This window comes from Podarcis liolepis (genome assembly GCF_965112155.1).
Source record: "Podarcis liolepis genome assembly, chromosome: Z".
In the NCBI taxonomy this organism is placed as follows: domain Eukaryota; kingdom Metazoa; phylum Chordata; class Lepidosauria; order Squamata; family Lacertidae; genus Podarcis; species Podarcis liolepis.
The window spans coordinates 5,698,243-5,704,322 of NC_139570.1; the positions used below are offsets into that span (position 1 = coordinate 5,698,243).

The 6,080-nt window shown below is 43.4% G+C and overlaps 1 pseudogene across 1 annotated transcript; it reads right to left on the bottom strand.

Moving 5' to 3' along the window:
- Positions 1–3,841: 3,841 nt before the first annotated feature.
- On the bottom strand, positions 3,842–4,499 carry LOC310697977 (enhancer of rudimentary homolog; annotated as a pseudogene). The gene has a single exon. The product of its transcript is annotated as an enhancer of rudimentary homolog (transcript).
- Positions 4,500–6,080: the final 1,581 nt, after the last annotated feature.

Consider the following 6,080-nt stretch of genomic DNA (forward strand, 5'->3'; position numbering starts at 1 on the left):
CCCACAGAGAAGTTATCCACGCTTTCAAATATCCCGAAGGTGTCTACCAATTAATACAGTACTTTCAAATTTGTTGGTGTAATTTTTTTTTTGGGGGGGGAGGCTGAATCGGGGAGGGCAAGAAAGGATTAAGCTCGTGAGGAGAGGAGCCCCTCTAGTTCTCAGCAAGTTCCCAGCTTTCGTTTTTTTAAATGCTTCTAAATAGATAGGATTAAGGTGATTCTTTCATGACTTTTTGCAAAGTTTAGTTGCTCCTTTTTGCGCCGTATTCTGATTGTAAATTGTTCTACAAGTTTTAATATTTTATTTTATGTTGTAACCCGTTCTGGGAACTGCTATGATATCATCCTCAGTTTAATTAACAGCAGCAGCAACAACAACTCACTATTTTAAACACCCTTTTCACAACAACGCAAAACATTTGACATGCTTTCTGCAAATTTTATTCTCTCTCTCTAATTTCCTAATTTCAGCCGATATTCATTCACAAAATAATTTTTCTTCTTCTCGCAGCTACGAACTGATAGCAGGTAAATCGGAAACACCTTCTCGCAGCCTCTCCTCCCCTCGGTTACCACTCAGAGATGAGCCCCACCGAACACAGAGGAACTTACTCCCGTGTAAGGCCACTACAGAACAAGCCACACCCCACCCCACCCGCTATTATTCAACGGAAGATGCAGCCGTGAATGTTTAATCGATCCATGTTTCCCTTCTGCAGCTCAACCCACCCATATCTGTGCTAGGTGACTCTTTCCTGGGGGGTGGGGAGGGGTCGATGAGCAAAGCCTGAGAAGTTAACCCCTTCCTGAACGTGCGCGCGCTCAGTGTAGCTCAGAAGTACACTTCGATGTGTTTCGTTCCATTTAGTTCTTAGGGAGTGAGTTCCAGGGAAGTCAAGATAAGCATACAGCAACGTAGAACGCACAATAATATAAGCAAACGGCTTTATAGTCAGTCAGAACATTGGTCCATCTAGCTTAGCAAGGTCTACACAGGTTGGCAGAGACTAATTACTTCAGGGTTTCAGGGAAGGTCTTTTCCAGTGGATAAAGTGGTGGATTTGACATCCTATGCCCTTTTAAAATGTGGGTTGTGGGGAGGGGTTATTGGGTTGTTGTTTTGATTGTGTATTTTGTGGTTTTATATTTTGATTCTATTCTGTGAACTGCCCTGAGACCTTCGGGTATAGGGTGGTATATAAATTCAAATTCAAATGATGATGATGATGATGATAATAATAATAATAATAATAATAATAATAATAATAATAATAATACAGAAAAGTTTACCCTGCCTCTCTCATGTCACTAGACCTGGGGAACTTCCAAAGAAACTGAATTTTGGAATATTCAGGATGGGTGAAACAAAATGCTTCGTGTAGCAGCACATAGTAAAACTGTGGAACTTGTTAGAATCATAGGCTTGTAGAGTTGGGAGGGACCCCCAGAGGGTCATCTAGTCCAATTCCCTGCAACCCAGGGGTTGTTCCCACATAAGGCAGCGGCAGGGACGCGGACTTATAAAAAATATTGGGGGGGCCCAGGAAAGCTCATGAATAATAAATAAGCTCATGAATATGCAAATAAAGTGGCTCCGGCCCTAAATAGGGCAAGCCACGCCCCCAGCCAGCCGATTGGCCAGTCGGGATTCCCCTGTTCTCGCGGGATTTCCAGCAGTGCCTTGGCAGTGGCGGTGGTGCTGCGAAGCAGCGAGGCAGGAGCCCCCGCCCCCGGGGATTCACTAATCTCGCCGGCCGGGGCTCTCCGATTAGGGCGCGCGGCTGGCTGGCTGGCGAAGGAGCAGGTGGGGAGGAGGCGGGGGACGGCGGCGGCGCTCTGCTGGAAGGGCGCCCGAGATTATTGGGGGGGCTGAGCCCCCCCAAAAAATTTTTTGAGGGGGCTCGAGCCCCCTCAAGCCCCATGGAGTCGGCGCCTATGGGCAGCGGAGGCCACCATCCTGGATGGCTATTTGGGGATAGGGCTACCAATGGCTACTCGGCCACAATGGCTCTGCTCTGCTTCCTGGGTCAGAGGCAGTACAATGCTTCTGAATACCAGTTGATGGAAACCACAGGAGGGGGAAAGTGCTCTTGGGAAGTTTGTGGGTTTCCCAAAGGCTTCTCACTGGCCACTGTGAGAGCAGGATGCTGGTCTATACAGCCCATTGGGCTAACCCAGCACAGCTCTTCTTGGTTGACCTAAAGCAAGCCCACTCCAGCACGTAATTCTGTTCCATTTCTAGACCACCGAACTAAATGTGAAGTAACATGATTGTCATTTATCCTTTTACACATGGTCATTAAGGAAGGAAAAATGAAACTAAGTCCCTGACCTCAAGGAGCTTGCAGTGGGATAGCCGTGGTATTCTGGGTGGGCAGGGTTGTGGTTGTTGTCGTTTCTGAAATGAGGAGCAGAGAAGACACCCAAAATCAGAACCTATGAACAGGACTTACATCTGTTTCTTACTCAGCTGATAAACTAGAACTCCCTTCCCTGCACTGATGTTAGCAGGGGCAGGAATGAACGTTCTGTTTGCTATTGATTAGATTTAATATATCTTTTTGGTGATTTTCATTCAAATGAATCCCAAAGCAGCTTAGAAACAATGAAATAACAATAACATGATAGAACATAATAGAACTTTATACAAATGTATGTATTTATACTGTATTTATACAAATACAGTATAAATCATATAGAATATAACAAATACAACATATGTGAAACCATTACTATATAAAACACTGTTAACTATTGGGAAGTTTTTAATGTTTGATGTTTTAGTATGTTCTGATATACAGTGGTTATACCTTGGTTCCCGAACGGCTTGTTGTGAAACCAATTGGCTCCTGAATGACGCAAACCCATGAGTAACTGTTCCGGTTTGTGAACATTGTTTGGAAGCTGAACGTCTGATGTGGCTTCTGAGGCTTCTGATTGAGTGCAGGAAGCTCCTGCAGTCACTCAGAAGCCACACCTTGGTTTTTGAATGGTTCCAGGAATCAAATGGACTCCCAGAACGGATTAAGTTCAAGAACCAAGGTACCACTGTATGCTGTGAGCCACCCAGAGTGGCTAGGGAAACCCAGTCAGATGGGTGGGCTAATAATAATAATAATAATAATAATAATAATAATAATAATAATAAACAAACAACAACTATGCAGCAACTAAAAAAATAATCAGAATTAAAGCAAAAGTCATATTATATAACCGACAAATCAACACAACATTTTAAATCTATAAAACTATATTAACAATATTGACAAAATAGCATCCAAAAACTAAAAATCAGCACTGTTAAGTTCATACACAGATACTCTCCACTCTCATGATTCCTAAGCTCATACATCCACATAATGCCCATGGCCACCGCTCCCTCCTGAAGGTTCCTCGGACTGGAGGTGGGGCAACAAAGGTGAAACCTTGGGTGTATCCTCAAGATTTTTAGGAGGGGAAAATAATCTCCCAGACTCAAACATGTGGGAAGATCTGCAGCCAAATGCATGATTGCTTGACAGTCACAAACGAGCAATGGCACCATGGAATTTCAGAACTTGTAGAGAGGAGACTCTGTGATGCAATATCCCCAAACTTGGTGGCAGAAAAAATACAATGGTTTAATCCCTAACCTCTCCCACCTGCAATAGAGCAAGTTGTCTGTGAGCTCTCATCCAGAGAGTTCACTCATTTTGAACTGGACTTCTGTAACTTTTAAGGATTATTGCCTGCCTGAATTTCATCACTGAATCCTGGCTTTTAATGTGAGTAAACTTTATTTTCTCGTTTACTTAAACAGCCTGAGAGTGATTCTCTTTCTTTCTTTTGTATTCATTTAATTCTTCACCATGACTGCCTCCAAGAAATAACATTGGAAAAACCCCCAGAGAGGGATACCTACAGGGACTGTGGTAAAGCAGAACTGAAAAATCCCAGGAGTGAGGAACAAAAGTAGAACTATCTAAGCAAAGACAATTAAACTAAAATACCTGCAGAAGGCATATCCTTTCTTCTTTGAGTTTTAAACTGAGAAAGTCCCTTGGAATTCTAACAGATTTTGTCTCAAATACAGACTAACAAGAATGAACAGGAGGGCTACAATACAAAACTTTCACTACAGAATGCTGTACACCCTGTTGTAAAAATCCTTCCTTCAAAACCCCCTTAACCACTGTGTCTATTTGCTTGCTTGCTGAGCTTGTCTGTGGAGAAGGACATAGGTCTTCTCCTTCATCCCGTCTTTATTGTATGGCTGGCATGTCTGAGTATCAACACAATAAACAAGGCAGCTGAGGTCAGTCAAGTCATCAATGAAATCAAATAACTAGCTAATATCATACGTAATTGAAGGGCTGTTGGGATGCATTCTCTTCACATGTTCTTCATACATTTTACAGACTCCTTCTATGCATTCATTCATTCACTGACTCATAATCAGCAAAAGTCCTGCCTTCTGATTGTTTGGGTAGGTTGAACAAGCAAAATTATGTGAGACATGGTGACTTGTTCAATTGGGCTCAGACACGAAGCACCAAGTGATTTTCTTGTTAAGAGGGAAACATAAAAGGAAAGGATGACCCAAGTCTGCCTTAGCATCCTTGGATAACATAATTGTTCTAGAAGGTTATACAACCTTCTAAACACGGATAGTGATATTAGTCTCCTGAAATACATATTTATCTCACACACACGGGAAAAGAGGAAAGATAACTAATAAATAAAATATCCTCTGCTACTCATCTAGATCCATCCAACAGCAATAACAGAAGCAGCAGCAACAACAAAACTAAGACAGACCAATGAGAGATTCCTGTTAGCAGGGGCATACTTAGGTGTTGGTCAGGTTGACCCCTTCCAAGGGTGCAGGCCAGGAGCGACAAAAACTGCACCTTTCCATTCTGCTTGGGGGTGTCTAGGAGCCTGCTTGTCAGGTCTGGAGTCAGATGCAGGTCAGCAATAAAGGAACCAGATCTCCATTATCAGTGAAGTTAACTATTCAAGGAAACAAACACTTCCCAGTAGGTCTTGCCCCTATGGAACAGTTGCCAGGACTGAAGGTCCCTGCCTCCCATCCTCTCTAAAGGCTCCTCCTCTCCTGGATGTTTCCTAAGCAGGCCTCAAACTGTATTGGCACACCTCTAGCCCATGTTCTGCTGTTCTCATTACTCTGCTGTTCTCATTACTCTGCTGTTCTCATTACTCATTACTCGGAGACTTGGGGAAGGGGAGCTTGTCATAGCAGGAGAGAAAGACTCTGTGGATTCTTCAGCAGTCCCTTGACATACAACCCTCCCTCCAGTCTCAGAGCCTGAACTGCTCCCTGTCACAGACTCTGCAACCAATCACTCCTATTCTTCATCACAGTCCCTGACATCAACCACCCCTCTGCACACTCTGAGACCACTCCTCCACTGCTCTAGAAGTGATGGGTGGGGTGTGCCAGTATAGCTCCTTGCTAAGGGTGCGATGGAGCCTAGGTATGTGCTGCCTGTTAGGTGGATTTGTAGCTGGCTGACTGACCGAACCTAAATAGTGCTCACTAATGGTTTCTCATCATCCTGGGAAAAAGTGACAGGTGCAAGGTTCTGTCCTGGGCCCAGCATTGTTTAACATCTTTATAAATAACTTGGATGAAGGAGTTGAGAGGAAGTTCATTAAATTTGCAGATGACACCAAACTAGGAGAGGCAGCTACCTGTAATGCTGAATAAGATAGAATTGGGATTCAAGATGACCTTAACAGATTGGAGAATTTGGCAAAAAGTAAGAAAATGAATTTTGATATGGACAAATGTAATGTCCTACACTTAGGCAGGAAGTACCAGCTGCACAAATATAAGATGGGGACACCTGGCTTGCCACTAGCATATGTGAAATGGATCGATGGGACTTTGTAGAGTAGACTACAGACTTAACATGAGTCAACTGAATGAAAAAGCTAGTGCTATTCTAGGCTGCATTAGTAAAAGTCCAGTGTCCAGATCAAGGGAAGCAGTAGTACCACTCTGTTCTGACTTAGCCAGAGCACACCTGGAGTACTGTGTCCAGTTCTGAGCACCACAATTTAAGAAGGATATTG